Source organism: Castor canadensis, chromosome 1, assembly GCF_047511655.1.
Source record: "Castor canadensis chromosome 1, mCasCan1.hap1v2, whole genome shotgun sequence".
Classification (NCBI taxonomy): domain Eukaryota; kingdom Metazoa; phylum Chordata; class Mammalia; order Rodentia; family Castoridae; genus Castor; species Castor canadensis.
The window spans coordinates 77,978,469-78,004,390 of NC_133386.1; the positions used below are offsets into that span (position 1 = coordinate 77,978,469).

The following is a 25,922-nucleotide window of genomic DNA, read 5'->3' on the forward strand; positions in this document are numbered from 1 at the left end:
AAAAAAAAGAAGAAAACAAAAACCATTTTCTAGTCAAATGTGCCTAGAACTCAGAATTGGAATTATGTCTGACACTGTGTGCCCTTGGCCTCAGCTTCTTCATCTTTAAACCAAGAAGGTTGAGCTGGAGGAGTCCACAATATTCAGCTTTTAAACATTTGGAGGATTACACATTGTATAAATCCTATGATGTGGACACAGTTCTGGTTGCTTTAATTCCATGACATTCCCCCACCAGCATCAATAAAGCAGATTTTGAGTGTGCTCACATTTTCATGTCCCCTTCCTGATGTTACATTTATTACCTCTCTGGTTCCAAAGATTCTGGCTTCTCTTTTACCAGGATTCCTTTTACTGGTTTTCTGTAACTTGGTATGAGTAATTCACAAACCCCATACCCCTCAGTTTTTCTGTAATCTGGTATGAGCAATTCACAAACCCCATACCCAACTATATCCCCAGAGGACCTCTTTCTACCCCATTGGTTTCCCATTCTGGTAGTTATGATGGTCCTACAATTTTCTGATGCTCCCCAACCATATATGTAAATGAATAATTTGTACAATATGACTCCTACCATTTTAGGAAGTAATGCAATGTAGGGAATGTTGCTGTTATTTTTAGAAAAGAAAAAAATTCTCAGTAAGTTTCTAGCCTTCTTCTCCCAGAGCTCTTAGACACAGTCTTCAAATAGTGTGATCACCATGACTGAAGGCTTTATCAAATTACTTTTAATACAACCCAATCCCTCTATTAATGCATTCACAGAATACATAAATACTATTCTTTGTGTGTATACTCCTCTAGATATGGGACCAAGAGGCCCCAAACACATCTCTGGTCACATTTTAGATCCTTAGGGACGTTGTGGCCTCAATACAAGAAAAGGGTGACCACAGTCAAGCCTGACTATAATTAAAGCTATACCACTTAGCTATTTTTTCTAGACTTGATTTCCTAAGAGACTCAAATCAAAATAGAATACTTCCCTTTCCAAGGCTGTATATTCTGTGTAATGGAGATGTATTTGGAAAGTTTTAGCTGTGGAAAGACATGGTTCATGGTCAAGGTCTAAGCATGACTCAACCTTCTAGGAGACACATAACTTATTATGGCTGGAATCTTCCCTGTTAACTTTTAATCCCAAAGTTTTATCAGAACCTTTTATTTATTAGGTAGTATATTCTGCATGCTTAAAATGTCTGTCCCCTTGGATAAGGATGATCAAGAAAATTAAGCAGATGTCAAAAGAAAAAAAATGATGATACTTGTCCTCAGATTAAATTTACTCTGATAGAAGTCACCTATGATCAATTAATTTGAGAAGCAGTTGCTGGCTCTCCACAAACCTGAAGAACCATTGACTTTCTCTGTTTTTCTGTATGGCCCAAGGAAAAACAATGATGTGTTCTGAAAGGAATCTTTTGCATTTGGACCTGCTGTCTCTGACAGGCAGAGTTTGTGTCTCCTCTTTGTTACAGCACTAAACCTGGGTACTTGTCACATTGTTTAAAATTGTTTCTAAGTCTGTGTCCCAAACAAGACTCTGAGAGCCTCAAGGACAGCAAAACTTCTGTGTGTCTAGCATGGAGTAAAGTATCTAGAAATTAGGTATCTACTACTAACTGAGATAATCAAAAGGTCTCTAAAAATAGATACAAATCAAGAGATTTTCCAGCACTGTCATGTGTAGTTTAGATTATCAGAAGAAACTAGATTTCTCATAGAAATCACTGAGATTTAACTGAGACCATCATAAGTAAGTGTGAATCAAAAATCTAAAGAAGACATGAGCTGTGGGGAATCTGCCAACACTCAAACACTAGGCCCCAGTTTGAAAGTCTGCAGGAGAGAGAATTCCACAGTGCATTGCTGGAGGACAGACATTCTTGTAAAGCTGAATTCATAGGAATGTAAATTGGGGCTAATGGAACAGGAGCAATTAACTTGGAAGTTCATAATGGATTTTGGTTTTACTTTTTATTATCACGACATGGTTTTTGGTTCTGGAAATGGTGATAAACAACTAGAGGACATAAGCAAGCCTTCAATAAAGATCTTTATTAGGGCTGAAAGGATACTGAACAAACCACATTTTCAGTTATTTATTCAATCACGTAGTGGGGGAATAAAGGCTATCCTCCGTGTGTGGGGGGGGTGCTAGCAATCAGTCCCTTGCACAATGGTAAGCAAGCACTCTACCAACTGAGCTACGTCCCCAGTCCCTATTCCTCCTCCTTCTACATGGCCCCTGAATATAGTACTGAGCCCAGCTGGGGTAACAGCAATGCATTCCCTGGAATGTATTTGTGCAGGAAACTAAAGTTGAACGCTAACCCCTACCTCTTATTAGCCATGTGTTTTAGACCAAGCCATGTAACCCCACAGAACCCTAGTTTTCTCATTTGAAAACTTGGCCTGAGCAAACTGCTCTGGAAGAGTGGGGTGAGATGTGAGAATGTGTGTGAATATCCTTAGCTATGGCCTGGCATATGGTAGGTATTCAACAAGTACAGTCACATCCGGCTCCATGGGTCCTCAGAATTGGCCACTGGAGCAGAGTGCAGTGAGTGACATAAGACAGAGGTCAGTGCTTCACTTCTAAGTTTAATGAGAAGCTTCTGTAGCTGCACATTATTTCCAGGAGAGGCCATAGACCTGGGTACCTGTAATGTTAGGTGCTTCTCTCTGTTATGCTATCCTTTTGCTTTCTCGTTATACCCCAAGACTCTATGTAGATCCAAAGTGTCAATTAAATCAAACAGCCTAGCACAAAAACAAAACAACACCAACAGAAACAAACTGAAGTACTTCCTACAGGATGAACAAATAGGAAATAATCATCCTTGAAGAGGTGGCAGCATGAGCAAAGGTGGTCTGGGAAGAGTTGATAACTTCTGGGAATTATAGGCTATAGAATATGGTTATAATGAAGAGCATGAGGAGAGGAACAGCAAGAAATGCGAATCACAAACAAGCTGGGCCCATGTGATACTGTTTTCAAACCTTTCAGATGGCAGATCTTTTTTTAATTGATGCCACCAGTCAATGGGAAGGTTTCTGTAAAAGTCTATGAAACTGAAAAATTAGATCATCCAAGTCTGGTCCACTTTGCTTCGTGGCAGCTAACAGTTGAAGCTAAGCAGAGCTAACAGTGCAGGGGGAATGACTCTCTGCGGCTGAAGCATGTCACCACTCCTGTTGTCAGCTCCACACCCAGTCTGATTACTGGGTTCCAGTTACCATCTCTAAAGCATTATTGTTTCTCTTCTTCTTAGCCAACTACATTACTTATATCCTAAGGAGATATGTGAGAAGATAAGATCCATTTATATATCAGAAAGATATTCCTGGGAAAGAAAAAGATGGGGTGAAAGAGGATTAAGCCTGAAATACAAAGGGCAGCTAAAATGCTATTACAATCACTCCGGCTCTAAATTATGAAGGTTCAAACTGGGCAGTAGCCTCGGACATGGGGAGAGCACAGATTCCAGAGGTATCTCAGGGATAAAACTGAGTGAACTGGCTGGGCACTGGTAGCTACTCAATCAGGAGCATAGAGGTTCGAAGCCAGCCCAGGCAAAATAGTTCTTGGGACCCTATCTCGAAAAATATCCAACACAAAAAAGGAATGGCAGAGTGGCTCAAGTGGTAGAAAGCCTGACTAGGAGCATAAGGCATGAGTTCAAAGCCCAGTACCATAAAAAAAAAGAAAAAAAAAAGACTGAACTGGTGACTGAATGTGGAGAGTGAATGAAGGAAAGGAAATGGAGGATTTTGGAGTTCAAAGTCAGTCCAGGCCATTGTATAAGGAATTTATTGTAACCATTTTTGTACAGTAGCAGAGAAATAGAAACAAAGCAAATGCCCACTCCATGGAATTGTTCTGCCATTATCAAGTCAGATCCAAACTAGCTGGGTTAGAAGGATTTCCTCAGAGCATAGTTAAATGAAATGCACTAAGGAAAACATAAAATGATCCCATTGATAGGCAACAACCAAAAAAGATACATACATATGTACATGTAGATATGTACATATACATACATATGGGTACATTTGATTATGATTAGTGTATAAATGGAAAAGTATAGAAAACAGGATATCTTTAAATGTGAAGGTAAGTGGAAGAAGGAAGGGAAAAGTAAATATCTGTATTTTTAAAAGACTTTGAGCCGGGTGTGGTAATGCACACCTGTAATCCTAGCACACAGGAGGCTGAAGCTGGATGATCATGAATTCATGACCAATCCAGACAATGTAGCAAGATTTTGGTCTCAAAAGAAAAAAAATTTAAGTCTAAAATTGTAACGAATGTATACGGTTCTATTTTTGTCAAATTACATATGTATAGTGTTTAACCATAAAAAAGATGCATGAGATTGCTATATGGACTTTTAGGGATTCCAATTGATTTTATTTCTCTTATGTTGTAATTATTTATACAATTGGTATAAAACTCCCACAATATGTAAAATAAAATGAAACTACTTAAAATAAAATCTATTCAGCTAGGGATGCGCCTCTGTGCTACAGCACTTGCTTAGCATGCCCTGTGTGTTGGGTTTGAACCCCACTAGTGCAAAACAAAAGGAAGGAAGGAGGGGAGGAGAGAGGGAAGGAGGGAAGGAGGGAAGGAAGGGAGGGAGGGAGGGGAGGTGAGGGGAGGGGAGGGGAAAGGAGGGAGGGGAGGGGAGAGAAGAGAAAGAAGAAAGAAAGAAAGAAGAAAGGAGAAAGAAAGAAAGGAGAAAGAAAGAGAGAAAGAAAGAAAGAAGGAAAGAAAAAGTAATTTCAACATTCTTCTCATAGTAGCTCTAAATCCTCCTTTAGCTAACAGCTGAGTGAACTCAGGCAATTTACTTAATCTGTCGCTCTCTCTCTCAAACACACACACAATAACAATAATTAGATTTTTCTTACTTGAAAAATGGGAATGATAATCTGAATCCTCGAAGGTTGTTGTCAGGATCAAATAAAAGATACCCACACAGTTCCTGGCCCATGGTAGCACGCCACATGTGACATCTGCTGTATTTAGTACTCTTGGCAGTTACTCTCTGCCACTACTCACAATGGTGACATGAAAGATGATTTTGGGCATGACTGATACTTTTCTTTCCATTTCCAGGGACATTGGTCCCCTCTGTTTCTGGACATTGGTCAGTTACTTGAGGCCTGAGAAGGAATTCTGGGCTGCTGCCCAGTGAGCAGGCACCAGGGATCACATACTCTTTCTTACTCATCCTATTTTAAGAGAACTTCTTTTTTTGATATTTATCTTCAAATTCAAAGTATGTCTTCAAGCCTCCTGGTCACATTTAATTTAATAATGAAAAGCATTTTTAATAAGCTTTGAGAGGTTTTTACTTTTTCCGGTCATTGTTTTGCAAGCTTCGACTACAATGTAAAGGAAAGGATTAAATATAGGGTTTAGGTAGAATAATATCACTAAGTGCTAGATAACTAGCTAAGGTATTCAGAGCCACCACTCCCTCCTAGCTCCACCAAAATATAATAGAAATGATATGAACTTTTGACACAAATATGGTCAAATCTCTTTGAGGAAACTAAAATCACCTTATGTTTGCATATTTGCTTAGTGCTTGCACTTGTGGAGCAACCAAAGATATTAAGATATCTCACGTAAGGCTGTAGTTGGCACTGAAGTTGCTAATGCTATTTTGGCTTTATTTTTAGGCAAGGAATTCCCCATAAGACTGGTTGGCACTTAACCATTCAGTTTGCTGAGTTCTCTGCTTTATTTCTAAAATATGCATAGGGAAAGTGGATAAATATATTTATAGATGTAAATCCATACCACTTGAAAGTTTCCCTCAAATGTCGACTCAGGAAGCACAGTACATTAAAACTGGAGTCTGAGGGGCTGGGCTATGGTGGCCCACGCCTATAATCTACTAGGTAGGTCGTAGATAGTAGGATCATGGGTGTGAGGCCAGCCCCAGGCAAAAATGTGAGACCCGGTCTGCAAAATAATTAAAGCATAAAAAGACCAGGGGCCTGGCTAAAGTGGTAGAGCACCTGCTTAGCAAGTGTAGGGCCCTGAGTTCAAAACCCAGTCCCACCAAATAAATAAATAATTAATTAATTAAAGTCTGCCCTAGTCCAGATCTTTATCAAAGGATCAACAAAGAGCCAGGGAGCTTCACTATGAAGATTCTTGGATTTGCTGGGGGTTATTTTTCACATTTTACTTGTATACAAATTTCTGAATAGAATTTCCTTCCTTTTTGTCTCCAAATTACACTTTAATCTTCTTCAGACAGCAGGACATTTTAACATATTTACAAAGTAAGCCTTCAGATGTAGCCATTTATGGGGAACACACTATTCAATTTGGTTTCCACAATTAATATACAGACAGAAACCAGCATTTCGTGATTATGATGCCTCAGGTACTGGCCTGATGGCGTGGATAATTCCTTGTTGTGGGCTGTCCTCGCATGGGAGGGGGTTTAGCAGTACTCTTGGCCTCTGCCCCACCCCCACCCTCCAGTTGTGACAGCTGCAACAACCAAAAATGGCTCAACATCACCAAATGTCCCTTGAGGGGCAAAGTCATTCCTGGTTGAGAAGCACTTACTGTCCCAGACACTTTTCACCAGATAATTTTATTTATTCTTCACAATGGAGGCTATTAGAATGTAAGTAATCTTCCCAAAGTCACATAGTGGGTTTGGGGTATTCAAATTCCAGTTATTATTATTCCACCCACAGCTGTCATCTATTAGAGATTAAGATGGGGAGGGAAGGCAGAAGGGAGAGAGGGAAAGAGAGAAAGAGAGAGAGGGAGAGAGAGAGAGAAACAGAGATCTGACTTGAGGGCAGGGTACCAAACTTCTTTATTCAAAGGTACGGTACAAATTTAAGTGGATGTTTTGGTACAACTTATAGAAAAAAATAAAGATAATGCCAACATGCATTTACACTGCCATGGTGACCATAAGTCATTCTGTGGCCTCGGGAAGTCAGCCTAAGGTTTAGGTCTCCTTATCACTGTCTCTGTCTTCCAGAGTGTGCTTGTCAAAGATATTCTGCCAAGGTTCCACATTTCTTGAGACATTAAATTTATTCTTAGTATTTATTCCTTCCTAATATTTCCCATATCCTCAAGATCCATCCTTATCCCTGTGGCAAGCTTACAGCTGCCATCAGCCCCAGCTCTTCCCTCTAACCAATATCTCAATTCTTCCAGAGAGGTCAAAGCTGAATGAGTTTTTTGTTTTGGTTGGTTGGTTCATTTTTGCCTTTTCTTTTTCTTTTTTAAGTTTTTTCTTCGTTTTAAAACTCTTTTGGCACCTAACCCATGCTTTACCATTCTCTTTCTAAACCCAACTCCTCTATACTTCCCTTCCCTCTGACCTTGCTTCTTGATTTATCCCTATTACCAACCTTCAGTTCTTCCCTAGGTCTGAGAACATGCTTATCCTGTTGTGATGGTTAATTTTATATGTCAACTTGGCTAGAACACAAACCCAGATATTTAGTCAAACATTATTTTAAGTGTTTATGTGAAGATACTTTTTTAGATGATGTTAACATTTAAATCGGAAGATTTTGGGTAAAGCAGATTTCCCTCCATGATATGAGTAGGCCATATCTAATCAGTTGAAGGTCTCGATAGAAAAAGACCGACTGCCAGGATCGCAGAGGTCCTTAACTTGAAAGGGCTCAGGGCAGGAGTGAATAATACAAGACAAGACACATATTGAGAGGGCCAGCAGGCTGATGACCAACTGGCAAAATTTTATTTTTCTCAGCCAGCTTTATACAAAAGAGGAAGAGACTTAAACATCAAAAACACATTGACCTAGTTACAACCTTTCTGTGTTTTCCACACTGCATTCTTACTGCCAGTGTCCTTGACTAAATATAAACTTCTTTTTAGTCAAGGGAAACCATTGAGCGTTCCTTCCCACCATGATAGAGACATGGTGTACCTGCAGGTTCTGACCTTATCAGAATGCTGCTAAGCCACAGCAACCTTGTCAGACTGTGGCTTTTGGTTCCCAACATCTCCTCTCTTTTATATTTTTTAATTGAACACGGTGAATGTCCGCTTTTAATGTGAAGAGCTGGTACGTGCCAATTCGGCGATGACTGGAAATAAACACAGAATAAGTAAAATTAGAAAAGCTATTCCATGCATAATCCAAAATGAGTGTCTTCATATGTTAAAAGGGTTAAAATCTTTCAAAGTGTCTAATACCCAGGCGGCCACATCTGTGGGCTGAATGATAGGCAACTTACTGTTTTGTATGTTTAATATTTCTTGATGCAAAGCAACTAAATCTAAACTCAGGTTAGTACAAGACTTTTTAAATGCTGTTTAATATGTTCCCAGCTCTATTGGGACTCATTATAAGGTTTGGAGGTAACACATATCCATTGGAAAGATGCATGACACTTTAATGATGCCCCTTTTTTCTGTTGTTGTTGTTTTTTATTGGCCGTGGATTTCTGGACTTTGTTAGGTGAACTGATGTGGTTTGTACCTTTACTGGGGGAGGGGAAACAATCTAGAGAGTATTTTGCTCATCAGCCTGTGACAGTTCTATCAGATCCTGTATCTTTTTTTAGGATGCAGAAATGTAGTTTATAACTCCCTCTCAGGGTGTAGGAATGCAGGCCTATAACTCCTCAGGATGTAGGAATGATATGGCTCTCCAGGGGGGATGGGATACCCATTTATCTGTCTTAGGTCATCAGACCCAATAAATCCCCCCTCGGAGACAAGCATCCAACTGCTGGTGGGGAAAGGGGCGATGACTCATATAGCTGATTCATGCTGACAATGGGGCAACAGGAGGATAGTGGAGGGGGTACTTGTCTCAGGGGTTGACCTGTGTAGTCTTCAGGGGCCCCCAACAGAATGGGATAGAGGGCTCATGTGTAGGCAGAGATGAGTATTTCTTGACCAAGATCTGGAGTTTGATCTGTTGGACCTGTTGAGATATAAATCTGGAGAGAGCATTTATTATACAAGGCCCAAATAGGCGTATTAGCAGGAGCATAAAAAACAGTCTGGCAAGGGTGCATATCTAGGGATCCAGATTTTGTAAAATCCTGTAACTCTCAAGAAAGCTCTAAGCTGCTTTATGGTATGAGGGAGTGGGAAATGGAGGATTGGGCAGATTTGCTCATGACTCAGAGAGTGAGCCTGTCCCTTTAAGACCATACCTAGCTAGGTGACTCAGGGAGTGAGCCTGTCTCTAAACCTTTGTGGTAAAACTGTTTAAATTAGTTGTGAAGGGTTTGTGGGATCTTTAAAGGCAAACGGGCTGACTGTCAGGATGCAGGTTAAATGTAACACTTTTGGATAAAAGAGAGCTTTAGCTTATCATTTTACATAAATTGATCTTTTAACTTTGTAAATGTTTGTATCATATTTAGATAAAGTATAGGCACAGAACACAGTTATAAGGTGGTCATTTAAGAGACCTTTGCATGAGCAAATACATAAATGAACTCTGATTTAGTTGTACTTAAAGCTTGACAATATCAACAGAAAACACAAGTAATTTCTTTGATAAAATCTTTTTTTATAATAGTTTTTTGTAGATGTTACTCAGAGCATAACAATATTAAGATAGCCATGTTTTTTTATGGACATAGAGAATTAGATTTTAGTTTGATATGACCCCCAAAAAATCTTTTAGGTAACTCTTATAGTCATCTTTAACTTTATCACTTTGTAACTTGTACTTTAAAATAACTTTTATAAGAATTTTTAATTTAAATTTAAATAAAATTGTTTTTTAAATTAGCCTTATTTTTATTATATAGACCCATAAAGAAAGACAATTTTAAATTGTCTTTATACAATATGTAACCTATAAAAACACCATTTGTCAATATATATAATAAATATAATATTTATTACATATGTTATACATACATATATATTATATATATTTATAACTAAATATATAGAGATATAATAAGGGAATTGAATGTAAATTACTTAATGATGAAATGAAACAGACTAAGGTTACTGTCTATAAAATAATGTCTATAATTTAGTTAGACCTGATTGATATAATCTTTAAAAAAATTGTTTTTTCTTAAAAGTAGCAGCAGAAGAGGTGGGGGAGAGAAGAGAACAGAAGCCTTGTATTTCTTTACATTAATTTTATAATAAGAACCATCCTAAAGATGTTTAAATATATGCATATGTAAAAAGTTTTAAATTAGGCATGCCATAAATGTCAATTTAAGTGTGCATAGATTCAATAGCTCAAGAACATGTAAGAATTAACTAAGTGGCCACAGTACATTGATAAATTAGTTTTTAAAACTTTTAGGAGTAGATTGAGAAGTGTCCCATTCTGGCTTTTTAGGACTCATTTTGGGTGGATTGATAGCTGAATTAAGAGTCAATTTTAGGAATAGTGTTTTGAGTCAGTCCTAGTTTTTAATGACTGTTATCATAGCTATTAGATTTTTTTGTCTCTAATAAATTAATAATATCAGATATACACAAAACTTACACAATGAAACATAAAACAATTATAACAATTTCAAGTGCACTCTTGGACATAAGACAGAAAACATTTAAGGCGACTCTACTACACAACATTGAACATAAAATTTCTGTAAAGAGAGCCTGCTCCTTACTTACTTGTTGGCCCATTTCTCTCTCGATGTTGCTTCATATCCTTGAACTGAAACTGAAATTATGTTTGCGTGCACCTCCAGAGCCTTCCTTACCTTAAGCCTCTGTTTGAGTCCCTGTTGGGACACCACCTGCTGGGATCTCAGAGGTCCTTGACCCGAAAGGGCTCAGGGCAGGAATGAACAACACAACACAAGACACATATGGAGCGGGCCAGCAGGTTGACGACCAACTAGCAAAATTTAATCTTTCTCAGCCAGCTTTGTACAAAAGAGGAAGAGATTTAAACATCAAAAACACTCTGACCTAGTTATAACTTTTCTGTGTTTTCCACCCTGCATTCTTACCGCCAGTGTCCTTGACTAGGTATAAACTTCTTTTTAGTCAAGGGAAAACCATTTAGCATTCCTTCCCACCATGATAGAGGCATGGTGCACCTGCAGGTTCCAACCTTGTCAGAATGCTGCTAGGCCACAGCGACCTTGTCAGACTGTGGCTTTTGGTTCCCAACAAACGACCTTGGAGGAAAGAGGGATTCTACCAACAGGTTGCTTAGGTTTGAACTCAACCCTTCCCTGGGTCTCCAGCCTGCTGGCCTAACCTGCAGCTTTCGGGCTTGCTAACTCCACATTTGCATGAGACAGTTCCTTAAAATAAATCTCTACAGATTCATCCTATTAGTTTTTTTTGTTGTTGTTCTGAAGAACTCTTCCTAAAAATCCTTTCTTCTGAAGCTGCTTTGCATCTATGTTAAATGCTTTCTTCTCCACAAAGTCAGATCTACTTCCTCCTGTCCCCACTCCTTTCTCTGACGGTATTGTTCTCAGAGCCTTCATACAATCATGTTTGAAATGGAGATTCTGCACTGTGGGGACAAAGACCTTATCAGTGTCATTGTTAGGTTTTGCAAAGCATGCAGCACAATATCTTGAATACAGGGAATAATTAAGTTTATCATTCAAAATATCAAACTGTTTAAATGCTATTGAAAATATTGAAACTGAAAAAAATGCAAACATTCTTTTCTAGATTTAATTTCTGATTCTTTTTAGTGAACTTTGTTTACTAAAAGCATCCATTATGAGAGATTTAGTCTTCTTTTATCTTAGAAAGAATGCTTTTTAGGTGTACACTGGTGGCTCATGCCTGTAAACCTAGTTACTCAGAAGAAAGAGATTAGGAGGATCACAGTTCAAAGCCAGCCTGGGGTAATAGTTCAAGAGGCCCTATCTCAAAAATATCCAACACACACACACACACACACACACACACACACAAGCACACAGACAAACAGCTGGAGGAGAGGCTCAAGTAGTAGAATGTCTGCCTAGCAAACGGAGGTCCTGAATTTAAACCCTAATGCCACAAAAAAAAAGTTTTTTATAGAGGTGTAATAAAAGAACAACCCAAATCCAGAAATCTATAACTTTGTTCATAAAACTTCAAGATCAGAGTAATTTTTCCAAAATCCAAGTGGAGATGGACAGACATGAGGTAAGTGACTGATGGATGCTTGTTTACTTGTGGAAGAGTCTAATGTCTCCATTTCTCCCCATGACACCTATGATGCCCACAGAAAATTAGGACATTGGGGAGAAAATGGAAGTATATATTGATATTTTTAAGTCAACAACAAAAACAAGCAGCAGGATTCAGAGAAGGAGTATTTCTGATGTCAATGAAAACAGTTATAATGAGTAGAATTTTGACCTTTATGCTAAAAATCAGAAATTAACTTTTAAAACAGGAACATATTTTTAGGGAATTATAAAAAGCTTTTTTAAATGCATGAGGAGATTTGCCACTGATAGTTCTGAAACAGCTTTCATCAAGGCTCAGAATGCTCAAAATTGAAGAGGGAAAAACTTACAGTATGAAAATCACTACAAATCAAATCATTTTCATTTTTACATGTGTCTCTATATCCCATATAACTTTATAATTGTTCCACTTTGTTACATAATCTTTAAACACACGTTCTTCTATCCACCTCATTTTAAAAATGTATTTTTTCAAAGTAATTTAAATATGTCAGTATATTTCACCACAACTGAGGGGACTGATTCTAGATATGCAAGGCTGGTTCAACATTCAAAAAATAATTAATACCATCCAGCACATCAACAAGCTAATGGAGAAAAAAATGTATGCTCATATCAATAGATATAGGAAAAGCATTTGAAAAAAATCTAACACCTAATCATGATTTTTAAAAAGTCTCAGTAAAGTAGAAACACCGTCTTGGTTCTGGCCTCTGGTAAGCGCCTCCTTACTATATCAAACACGATATGATGGAGGACATCTCATGACAAGAAAGAGTAATCATGCTAACTCGGCCTCTCTTACTCTTTTTCTAAAGCCACTAATATATGATTGGACACTTCACAAAAGAGTATGTATTAATGACAAATACGTATATAAAAATTGTTTTACATCATATGTCATTAAGAAATTTCTAATTAAAACAGTAAGATATACTACATATCTATTAGAATGGTTAAAATCCAAGACAATGACAATACCAAATGCCAGCAAGAATATAGAGCAGCAAAAACTCTCATTAATTATGGATTCGTGTCCTTCCAAGGGGCCATCCTTATCCTGAGTAGTGCTACGGAAGGGCATTTAATCCAAGGTAATCTAGTCTCTAAAACTAATTTAGTGGACAGATTTTTTTTTCATTTCTTTTATTATTCATATGTGCATACAAGGCTTGGTTCATTTCTCCCCCCTGCCCCCACCCCCTCCCTTACCATCCACTCCGCCCCCTCCCTCTCCCCTCCCCCAATACCCAGCAGAAACTATTTTGCCCTTATTTCTAATTTTGTTGTAGAGAGAGTATAAGCAATAATAGGAAGGAACAAGGGGTTTTGCTGGTTGAGATAAGGATAGCTATACAGGGCACTGACTCACATTGATTTCCTGTGCGTGGGTGTTACCTTCTAGGTTAATTCTTTTTGATCTAACCTTTTCTCTAGTACCTGTTCCCCTTTTCCTATTGGCCTCAGTTGCTTTTAAGGTATCTGCTTTAGTTTCTCTGCGTTAAGGGCAACAAATGCTAGCTAGTTTTTTAGGTGTCTTACCTATCCTCACCCCTCCCTTGTGTGCTCTCGCTTTTATCATGTGCTCATAGTCCAATCCCCTTGTTGTGTTTGCCCTTGATCTAATGTCCACATATGAGGGAGAACATACGATTTTTGGTCTTTTGGGCCAGGCTAACCTCACTCAGAATGATGTTCTCCAATTCCATCCATTTACCAGCAAATGATAACATTTCGTTCTTCTTCATGGCTGCATAAAATTCCATTGTGTATAGATACCACATTTTCTTAATCCATTCGTCAGTGCTGGGGCATCTTGGCTGTTTCCATAACTTGGCTATTGTGAATAGTGCCACAATAAACATGGATGTGCAGGTGCCTCTGGAGTAACAGTCTTTTGGGTATATCCCCAAGAGTGGTATTGCTGGATCAAATGGTAGATCGATGTCCAGCTTTTTAAGTAGCCTCCAAATATTTTTCCAGAGTGGTTGTACTAGTCTACATTCCCACCAACAGTGTAAGAGGGTTCCTTTTTCCCCGCATCCTCGCCAACACCTGTTGTTGGTGGTGTTGCTGATGATGGCTATTCTAACAGGGGTGAGGTGGAATCTTAGCATGGTTTTAATTTGCATTTCCTTTATTGCTAGAGATGGTGAGCATTTATTCATGTGTTTTCTGGCCATTTGAATTTCTTCTTTTGAGAAAGTTCTGTTTAGTTCACGTGTTAGTGGACGGATTTTTAAGAGTCTAATTTAGAGCAAACAATTTGCAAGTCTGTGCTGACTAATTGTTAGGGAGTCAGCCTGAATCTATTATAGTAAAGGCATACCTGTTATGTCTTTTTCCCTCAATTACCTGAGAGGATCCACCCACAATGAAATGGAACCAAGTCTAGAAAGGAGTTTCACTGAAGTCTGGCCTTACTTTTGTTTGGTATTCAATAATATCTAAACATTTATGTGCAGGGCTCCTCCTTCCTGCTTCCCCTTCCAAGAAAGTGGCTAGATTTAGGGTCTCATCAGTAGTTAGAGTCAGGTCACCCTTTTCTGGCAAGATAGCCTCATACTTTAGGATCCTAGAATCTGTCAGCCATCTGCCCACCTTCTGATTTAAGATTGTTCTAACTTGATGGGGAGTGATAATAATCAGGTTTCCCCCAAAGGTGATTTCTCTACTTTCTTTGGTTAGAAGGGCTGTAGCTGGTACTGCCTGAATGCACTCAGGCCAACCTCAGGTGACAGGATCCAGGAATTTAGATAAGAAGGCTGCAGGTTGACATTGATCCCTATGCTTTTGGGATAGCACACCAAGGGCAACTCCCTTGTTTAAATTTACAAGAGGTGAAAAGGCTGTTTAAGAAGAGGGCAAGGCTAGCACCAGGACTGTGTGTGATAGGGGCTTGTTTTATCTCCACGGGGGGTCCAAGAAAGGGGGTCTGGTCCCTCTTGGGTCAATTTGAGATATCAAGATTTAGTTTTAAGGGCATATGCATCTATCCACAATTGGCAGTATCCCACTAAGCCAAGGAATTTTCTTAATTCTTGTTTTGTTCCTGGGAGCAGGAGACCAGTAATTCCTTCTATTCTTTCTGAACCAATCCTTCATGGGCCCTTACTGATTAAATGTCCCAGATATTTTACTTCAGTCTCAGCAAATTGTAACTTATTCTCTGAAATACGAAGTCCCTGGCTTTCCAGGAAATTTATAAAGCTAATGTTTGTGTTAATCACTCCCCCTGATTATCCCCTTATTATTAAATTTCTCAACTCTCATACATTTTCTCAGTGTGCTGGGATGTTGTTATCCCATCAGGGATCTTGATTAAGAGACTTAACATCAGCCACCAAGATATTTTGTCCAGGGGTGTTCACGCTCCCAGATAGCCATTGCCACTTTACAGATCATGGCTCTTTCCTCCCCTGAGAAGAGAATTCCCAAAATAGTCATCAACTCAGCCCAAGTATATATCTGTGGTCCCAGAAATTGATCACCCTGTTCTGAGACCCCAAAGGGATCCTCAAGAAGGGGTCACAACTCCTTTTTAAAATTTTGGACCTCAGAGCTGGTAAGTGGGGCATTTATAAATCCTGTATCGCCCCCTCCAAGGGGGACCTCCCTGAGAGGAAAGATGGAGTATGGGTTTTCTTCTTCAGACTGAGGAAAAAGTATATTCTCAGTCTCTTGATGACATTGTTCTAACTCCCTTTGAAGTCACAGTAGGGAGGGGTTTTAGGTAGGGAGGGAAGGGGGGGAGGAGGTGGAAGGGTTAGGATGGGGAGGTGGAGAGGTGGAAGTCTGAGGTGGCAGTGCAGGGGCTGGCTCTGGTGCCTGAGCTGGGGGAACAGCAGGTTATGGGAGGGTGGGGAGTAAATCCCTGTTAGAAAGGGTTTGGTTTTTTTTTTTTTTTTCTTTTTGTCTTTTTTCCTTTTCTTTAAGTGGAAACAGGACTACAGGACTCTGTCTACAACAGAGGGCATATTCCATCTCCTCTTTTTTTTTTTTTCTTTTATTATTCATATGTGCATACAAGGCTTGGGTCATTTCTCCCCGCTGCCCCCACCCCCTCCCTTACCACCCACTCCACCCCCTCCCTCTTCCCCCCACCCCCTCAATACCCAGCAGAAACTATTTTGCCCTTATCTCTAATTTTGTTGTAGAGAGAGTATAAGCAATAATAGGAAGGAACAAGGGTTTTTGCCGGTTGAGATAAGGATAGCTATACAGGGTATTGACTCACATTGATTTCCTGTGCGTGGGTGTTACCTTCTAGGTTAATTCTTTTTGATCTTACTCTTTTTGAGTTTACATGCTCAATTAATAGTTGACAGACGACCCAGTCTTCATCAGACCCCAAATTTTGGCTAAAACCCAAAGGCTTTAAGATCAGTTCTTGGGTCCAGATAAAACAACAGTATTCAACCATTCTTTGTTTCGTTTTCCCTTTAGTACAGAGGCTCTCATCCCATTATTTTAACATCTTCCCTAGGGGGCTCTCAGAGGGTATTTTATCCTGGGCCTTTGTTTTCTGGCCTCCCTCTTTGCTGCCTTTATTTCCCATTTCTCCCTTCTGGTCAACTGTGCTATGTCTAGCAGGAGCTCAACTCCCCCTTGCCTTGGAGGTTCCTTGCATTCTGATTCTCTTTTGCTTTGTCCATCTCCAGCTGCATCCCTTGTGGAAGTTTGAGGCACCTCTTGGTAGCTGGCAGGTCAGTATAAGCTGCTGACCTGGATTTGATTCAAGAATCTAATTCCACCTTAAACAGTATGAGGTCACCTCAGAACTGCAGCTCAGGACTCTGCTTTCCCTGCGTGTCACCCAACATGTCTCACTCACACATCACATAGCCTCAAATATCCCAACCACCAAGACATTACTTAGTCACCTCCATGATGTTTCTTGTCTTGGTTTGTGCACAAAACTTATGTGGTCACCATGGTCCCCGTCTTCAGAGCTGTTTTACCCACATTGTCAAGAAATTGTGGAGTCCGAGTTCACTCGCAGATCTGGAAAGTTGTTGCCCTCAGCCAAACCTCGGGGCTGCTGGAACCAGGCAGCAGGACACATCTCCCCAGGGAAGGGCCAGGAAGGGGATCTTCCTGGACAGAATGTAAAATCCCAGATGAGCCCCCAAATTGTTGGAATTAAAGACCCTCCAGTGCTGAAAACAGACACAAAAGAGGCAGAGAAAATCTTGACAAGGCAATTTCTCTTGATGAAGAGAGTACAAGCATGTGCTCACTCCAGTCAAGCAAATATGCAAGGACAAAATGGCTGACAGTGGCTCCTCCTTATATCCCTGATGCAGTTGTACCTGCCCCTCACCTGGGATTTGTCCAGGTCAAGATTTAGCCAATCTTCCCGATTGGCTAAAAGGCTTGGGGGATGGGTTAGGGTATACAGTTTGGTGGGCAATGGAGCAGTACAGGGATCCGGAAAAAGAAGCAAGGAGCCTTTAAACATGCAAGTCACCTAAGATGGCCACCTGAGGAATTTTTAAGTAATCTAAGAGGGTAGCAAATACTTTGATAGAAAAGGTCATTTTTCTTATGGGGGTTAGATTGACTGAGGCACAATACATCTACGGGTAAAATAGCAAAGCAAAAATCCCACTGACAATGAACAGCAACCCAAACAATGACTGACAAGAATCTAAGCCTGGCATTGGTGGCTCATGCCTATAATGCTATCTACTTAGGAGGCAGAGATTGGGAGGATCCCAGTTTGAAGCCAGCCCAGGCAAAAAAGTGTGGGGAGGGGAGGCTGGTGGAGTAACTCAAGGGATAGGCCCTGAGTTCAAACTCCAGCCCCGCAAAAAAAAAAAAAAAAGAATCTAAAACAAATCACTCACACTAAGGGGAGGGATATTTATGGGAGGGGGTGTAAATGAAGAAAGTAAAGAAGGTGAATATGGTTGATGTACTTTCTATACAAATATGAATATGGAACATTAAGATCTGTTGAAATCACAACAAGAAGAGGACTAAAGTAGAGAGGAGAGTAATGGAGGGGATGAACCAATTCAGGGTATAATACATAGATAGATAGATAGATAGATAGATAGATAGATAGATATAGATATAGATATATGAAATGTCACAATGAAACTCTCTGTATAGCCATCACAAACAAACAAAAATATCTTTAAAAAAAAATGAAGGACAGTAAAGTATAACAAGTCCTGTCTGGGGTTTGGTACCAGCGGGAAGGGGAAGGACATAAGGAAAGGGTGAAGGAGGGCAAATATCATGGAAGTACTATGTATTCACTTATGAAAATGGAACAAGACCTGTTCAAACTGTTATATCAAGGGAGAGAAAAATGGAGGTGGTGAATCTAACTAAGATATATTGTAAACACTTTGATAAATGTTACAATATACCCCCAGTACAACTATAATATGCTAATAAATAATTAAAAGAAAAAAATTACTGGTTCATCCACTTTGGAAAACAGTTCAAAATTTCTTACAAAGATAAACATGGGCTCCTGTAATCCAGCAACTGTATACCTGCATATTTTACCCAAATTAGTTGAAAATGTATGACAAACAAAAAACCTGCATATGAATCGTTGTGATTCACGTGAGTATCTGAACTGTAATATAGTTATAGGATGGCATATTATTCAGTGATTTAAAAGATATGAACTATCAGGCTATTAAAAGATGTGGAAAATGTAGTGTGTACAGCTACACCAAGGAAACCAGTTTGAAAAAGGGTACATATGGTATTTTATAGACTGCATTGTGTCTTCCCATAGTTCATATGTTGAAACTATAACCCACAATGTGACTGTATTTGGGGATAGGGCCTTTAGGGAGGTAATTAAGGTTAAATGAAGCCCTAAGGAGAGAGCCCTAGTACAATGGGGCTAGATTTCTTTTTGTTGCTGTTGTTGCTTGAGAAAGTGTCACCCTGTGTAGCCCAGACTGGCTTCCCAATCCTACTGCTTTAGTCTTCTGAGGACTGGGATTATAAGTACGCACCACTACACCCAGCGAGGACGAGTATTCTTATAAAAGGAAGAGACAACAGAGCTATTTCTCCTTCTTCATGCCTACACACAGAGAAACAGCTCTGTGAGCATACAGAAAGTGGCCACCCATGATTCAGGAAGGGAAGCATTATCAGAAACCAACCTACCAACCCTCATGACCCCATGGACTTTAAGCTTCCAGAACTGTGAGAAAATAAATTTCTGTTGTTTAACCACCAAATCTGTGGTATCTTGTTATGGCAGCCTAAGTAGAATAATACATAGTATGATTCAAACTATGTGATATTTTGGAAAAGGCAAAACTATAAACACAATAAAATGATCAGTGGGTTTTAGGGGTTCTGGGAAGGAAGAGAGGGATGTAAAGTGGAGTGCAAGGCATTTTTAAGGTGATGAAACTGTTCTGTATAATTCTATAATGGTAGATACATAACACTATGTGTTTGTCCAAATCGACAGAAATGGCAAGCATTAAGAAAATAACAACAAATGCTGGCCAGGATGTGGGGAAAAGGAACCCTCATATACTGTTGGTGGGAATGAAAACTAGTACAAGCATTATGGAAATCAGAATGGAGGTTCCTCAAAAAACTAAAAATAGACCTACCTTATGATCCCACCATACCACTCTTGGGCATATATTCAAAGGAGTGTAAATCAATATTTAGGAAAGATACCTGCATACTCATGTTTATTGAAGAATCAACTGAGGTGCCCAAAAACTGATGAATGGATAAAGAAAAAAATATATATATATCATGAAATACTACTCAGCCATAAAGAAAAATGAAATTATGTCATTTGCAGGAAAATGAATAGAACTGGAGATTATCATGTTGAGTGAGATTAAACCAAGCACAAGAAGCTAAATATCTCATGCTCTCATTCATTTTCGAATCCTAGACCTGAAATGATCATGTTGATGATATTAATGATGGGACATGAATGTAAAAAAGGGGGTCTGGAGAATCAGTGGGAGGGAGGAAGAGGAAAAAAGAAAGGAAATACAGGATGAAGAGGACTGAAGTATGCTGCATATATATGAAGACAGCATAATGAAATCTACCAGACTCTGTTTGAAAAAAAGGATGGAGGAGAGAGGAAGGAATGGAAATATAATGGAGGGGTGAAATTGTTCAAAGTACACTGTATGTAGGCCTGGCACCAGTGGCTCACACTTGTAATCCTAGCTATTCAGGAGGCAGAGATCAGAAGGATCATGGTTCAAAGCCAGTGTGGACAAATAGTTCTCAAGACCCGATCTCAAGACTGTATGCATGTGTGGAATTACCACAATGAAGTCCCCTGGTATGATTAAAGTATGGTAATTCAAAAATATAATAGAACTAATAAACAACACAAAGAGTGATTTGATTTGGATATGGTTAGTGCCCCCACAAAATCCCTATGTGAAAGGTGGTAGTATGGGAAGATGCCGTAAACCTTTAAGAGGTGACACATAGCGGGAAGTCCTTAGGTCATTCGGAGCATGCCCTCAAAAAACATTGTGGAGCCTCGAAAGAGATTGTGACTCATGCCTATAATCCTAGCTGCTTGCAAGGCTGAGTTTGGGAGAATCAGGGTTTGAGGCCAGCTGGGGCAAGAAAGTTTAAGACCCCATCTCCATAGAAAAAAGTCAGCTTTTTCTGCTGGTGTGCTGGTGGCACACATCTTTCATCCCAGCGATGGTAGGCCTGTGGTCCAGGTGAGCCTGGTCTAAAAGCAAGACCCTATCTCCAAAGAATCAGAGCAAAAGGGGTGGAGGTTTGGGTCAAATGGCAGAGAGCCTACCTAACAAGTGTGAAGACCTGAGTTCAAACCCCAGTAACATCGAAAAAAAAAAGATAAAGGATTATAGGACTTTTTCTTTGTCTCTCTCTCCTTCTCCCTCTCTCTCCCCTCCTCTGCTATAGCTGGAGATATAATCACTTGTTTTCTCCCTACATGCACCCTGGCATTGTTACCCATGCCATGAGGTGAGCAAAGGGCAGCCCTGCTAAACCTGCACTACACCATTTGTACTTTAAGCCTCTGAAACTATAAACTAAATAAATCTTTTCTTTTTATAAGTTACTTGCCTCTGGTATTTCACTACAGTAACACAAAGCTAATAGACCTATGTAAACTATGAATTATGATGAAAAATAATGTATCAATATCAGAAAGCTTCTTAACTCATGGCAAACAGGAAGCAATGAGAGTAATATAGGAAGGGACCAGGGGAACATATATCCCCCAAGGACAGGTCCCCAGTGACCTACTTTCTCCAGAGAGGCCCCACCTCAATAGTTTCCAGCACTTCCCAATATAACATCATCATCTGGGGACCTAGGATTCAACACTTGAACCCGTGGTAGACATTTTGTATTAAAACCATAACATTCTACCCCAACTGTCAAAGGCTCGTGTCCACCTAATAATGCACTTAGTCCATTTCTAAGAATTCCCAAAGTCTCAAAAAGTTTGATCACTTCTCAAAAGTCCAAGTCCAAAGTCTTCTCTGAGACTGCAGACAAACTCTTAACCGTGACGCCCTATAAAATTTAAAAAGCAAGTTACATACTTTCAACATACAACAGCACAGTGAGAGGAAGGGGCTGGCGTCCCAATATCCACGCACTAGTGACCGAACTTCCTTCAGCTAACACCTTTTAAAGGTACCATCGTCTCCTAATGGTGCCACAGTCTGGGAACCATGCCTTTAACACATGGGCTTTTGAAAGATATCATACCTAAACTAGAGCATCTGAGGCAGGCTAGAAGTAGGGAAAGTTTGGGACTCATATGTAGGTTGCCCAGGGATGGCCCAGACCACCCTCACCTGGCCAGGAACTGCCCATTGCCACTCCCCGCAATTTGATTATTAGATGGAAATCACCTGGTTCCTCCCTGTGCATAGATTAGCATAAGCTTTAAAAGTGCCTAAAAAGGAGAAGCATATGCTGTCACCCTCCAAATAACACCTGCGGCACACCATCCTCCCCTTTCAGAAAACTAGCTTTACACTCACATGGCCTGCCATGAAGTCTTCCTGGTGGGACACAAAGAGCTTGGAAGTCTTGTGGCCAGACTGAACCAATGCTGTTAACACATCTACTTGGTCTGATCCTGATATAGTCATACCAGTTCTCATAAGAAACTATTTGGTAAAGTTAGTGTTTACATGATACTTATGTTTTTATCATTTAACTTTCAACTTTTCTGTGTCCTCATATTTAAATTTTATGTCTTATAATGTTGGTCTGATTTTGAGGTTCAGTCTAACTATCTGCATTTTTTTTGAGGGGGGTGGTACTGGGGTTTGAAGTCAAGGCCTCTACTTCCTAGGCAGGTGCTCTACCACTTGAGTCATTTTGCCAGCTCTGTTTCTGTGTTGGGTTTATTTTGAGATAGGGTCTCAAGAACTATTTGCCCAGGCTGGCCTTGAACTGTGATCCTCCCAAACTGTGCCTCTTAAGTAGCTAAAATTACAGGTGTGAGCCACCTGCACCCAGCTAACTAACTGCCTTCTAGTTGTAGTGTTTAGTTCTTTAGTAGTTAATGAAATTATTGGTATTGTTTTAAGGCTCTCATCTCAGTATTTGTTTTCTATTTGCCTCATGTTTGTTCTCTCAATCTTCTTTTGCCTTCTTTTGGATTAATCAAAGTTTTTCCTTCCAATTTGATCTATTTGATCTACTTGAAGTTATTTTGATGATGTAGTAAATAAATTACTAATTCAAAAACCTCAAGGTTCATAGCCAGAGTTCTTTTGTGTTGTAGTTATTTTTTTTCTTATATGAAACTGTCTGGTCTCCTACTATAAGGTGAGCATGGGTGATGCCCATGTCTAGACATGTATGTGTGCACAAGTGAATGTGTTGCATGTGTAAGAGTGTGTATTGTGATGTATACACACGTATGTACATGTGTCTGCAAATGTGGTATGAAAAGTGACGAGTATAAAAGCATAAGGCATAGCTGAAGTATATTGCTTCACTTATTTCTGAGTGCACTAAGGTAATTGGTTAAATGACAACACATTGGTCTATCAGAATAAATAGTCCTGTCAAACTTTAACTTTTAAGGCAGAATTTAACCCAAGTGTTTAAAGAAAGAAATTTCATGTTCATACACTCTCTCATGGAGCAGATATGGACAATTTGTGAATTTTATTCAATATGCGTTTCCATAAAATCTTACAGCAAAACTAATAAAAAGCCACGTCTTTCTTAGGAAGATGCCATGCCAGCCACTGCTATCACAGTACAAATAAATGCTGTGTCAGCTTCATGTCAACACTTTTTGCTTTTTAAACTGATTTCTTAAGGTAATTCTTTCTCTTCTTTTGGTAATGTGGTTGAACTTTGTTTGGAAAGCTGCAGGGGAAGGGAGGATTTATGAGAGGTTTGAGCAGACTGTCTGGAGTATCTTACATCCCTTGGTGATTAATGCGATCTAGGCTCCAGGTATACTGGTTTGGTGCAAGTCTGTGCATGTGTGGAGATTACACTTAAGCAAGGGTTGCTTGGTGCAATGGTGAACTACACTTGGGGAAATTTGAGAAATAATTCTATAAACTAAGGTCTCTGATGTAGCTAAAGACTTTCTTACATAAACCTTAGCAATAATGTCAATTTCTTTTGCCTTGCTTTTGGCACTATGATAAAGACTAAAAGATGCTGTCATTCATTCAAATAGACAAATGTACTGATGGTGCTGAGTATTCTGTGAAGCACCACAGGTAATCTATAGCTATACTAATACCATGAGACTCTTGTTAACAGATAGAAGAGTTTGGCTGCCTAACTTATAAAGGACTATCTGGGGTTTTTTTTTTAGTGATAAGCTCAGGAGCTGATTTAAGTAGCTATTTTTCAATAATTCATTATTAGAACTAGAATTGTAAATGTATTTCAATATTTCCTTGAAATATGCTATTTATCAGGATTCAATTAGCTTAGATGATACTTTCAGTCAATTTTCCAGAAATGGCAGTAAGTTTGTCTTGATCCAAACTAAACTTTCCCATTAAGTGTTCCTCAGGACCAAAGGCATAGTATTAAATACTGAGGATAAAAGGATAGTGTTTTAGTCTGTTTGAGCTGCCATAACAAAAATTAGATAGAACTGTGTTCTGGAGGCAAGAAGTCCCAGATCAAGGTCTGACACAGTTGGTCTGGAGTAAGCTCTCTTTCTGGCTTACAGTCACCTTCTAGTTTTGTTCTGTCAAGACAAAACAGAGCAAGCCCTTCTTATAAAGACACTAATTCAGTAGGACTAGGGCCCCACCCTTATGATCTCTTTAATCACTTCCTAACACTAATTGCAGCCACATTGGTGGTTAGGACCTCCATATATGAATTCTTTTGAAGATTTTATTTTGGGTTATAATAAGACTAAAATTAGTTGGCTTATGTTACATAGCATTCCTACAGATCACTCTAAAAATATTTGTTAGTTGCATCAGTAAACGAAAAAAGCATTAAAAGCTCAAAGATAAAATGGATTTCAAAATTAAACAAATAGTACATGCTATAATTAGGTTTCTATTCCTATGATAGATTCAGTGTCCTTGCATATAACTTTTTTGCTTATTTTAATGAGGTTTTTAGGTGAAAAATATTAATTTGGATATTCAAAAAATACCATGAGGTCTTCTGCTGTAGCCATTAGAATGGAAACATCTTCCCCATGAGCCGGAAGCCAGCTGGTGATAACAACCATGCCTACTCAGCTTCCTGCCCTGGGATTTTCTGAGGATGTCCTCCTGAGACCAGCTACCTGAAATGGCCATGCCCAGTCAAGGAAACTTTGAAGGGCCATTGGACCTTGTTGAATTTGCTAAAAAAGTAACCATGGTGGTGCAAATTGTTTGGATAGGAATCTGGTCCATCAGTCAAAGAGTATAGAGTGTTAATTGGTGGTGTCACTGGATGGTACACTGCCTTCTCGTTCCAGAAGGTTGGAAAGTTGGCTCTAACAGCTGTGGGAGGTGAATTGTTTTTCTCCTTCAGCTTGCAAACCACAATGGATATGGCAAAGTTGACTGGCAACAAGTAGAGAAGAACATGAAAAAAATCCAAAGAACAGTTAAAGATTCCTAAGAGTAACCAAATACCAACCAAGGTCAAGAGTAAAGCTGAGGAGATTGTGTCCTTTGTGAAGAAGAATGTTTCAGTGACTGGAGGATCTTTCGGAGGCTTTCTCCTAGGCATGGCATCCTAAGGAGTACAAGTTTACTTCCATAGCTCTGGTTTCTTCCAGCCAGCAGACCCTACACTCCATCATAGGACACTGAGTTTATCATCTTGCTTCTCTTTCCTGTGCCTTCCTGCCTGCTATGGCAAATCTGAATGGCTTCCATAGGCCTCTGATGGTACAGGGATACAGGTTAATACAGGACCTACATGAGTCTGATGGTAATGGAAGAGACAGTAAACATTAGCTCTCCTCTTAGTACACTCCTTACTTGGCCAATCTGTAGGTCAGGAAAAATGTTCCTTTTCCCGTCATGTAAGATTCTTACCAGAACACATTGTTCACTGTGGAAGATGACTGGATCTTCAAAGATTATACTAAACTATTGTTTTGAAAAAGAAGCACATAGTTACCTTATGTGCTGAATGGAAAGGAACTGAATACATTTGCTGTTAAGCATGGAAGATTGTGGTATCTTGGTATGTACTTTCTTTTTTAGTTAGTTTTTATATTACACTGAGAGCTCTTTATACTTGATGTAATTATCCTAACAAAAATCACAGCATAATGG

The 25,922-nt window shown here is 39.3% G+C and overlaps 1 long non-coding RNA gene and 1 pseudogene across 5 annotated transcripts in view; one reads left to right on the plus strand and one right to left on the minus strand.

Moving 5' to 3' along the window:
• Window positions 1-7,726: 7,726 nt before the first annotated feature.
• Window positions 7,727-25,922, minus strand: part of LOC141424801 (uncharacterized) — a 60,719-nt gene continuing 42,523 nt past the window's right edge. The window contains exons 3-4 of one of the 5 annotated variants that reach the window (XR_012449723.1): window positions 17,058-17,333; window positions 7,727-8,118 (exon numbers count right to left, since the gene is read on the minus strand). This is a non-coding gene — a long non-coding RNA (uncharacterized lncRNA). The remainder of the gene's footprint in view (window positions 8,119-17,057; window positions 17,334-25,922) is intronic. The other 4 variants (XR_012449719.1, XR_012449716.1, XR_012449718.1 and 1 more) reach the window with 4 other exon arrangements.
• LOC109689310 (FUN14 domain-containing protein 2 pseudogene) lies at window positions 24,940-25,378 on the plus strand (annotated as a pseudogene).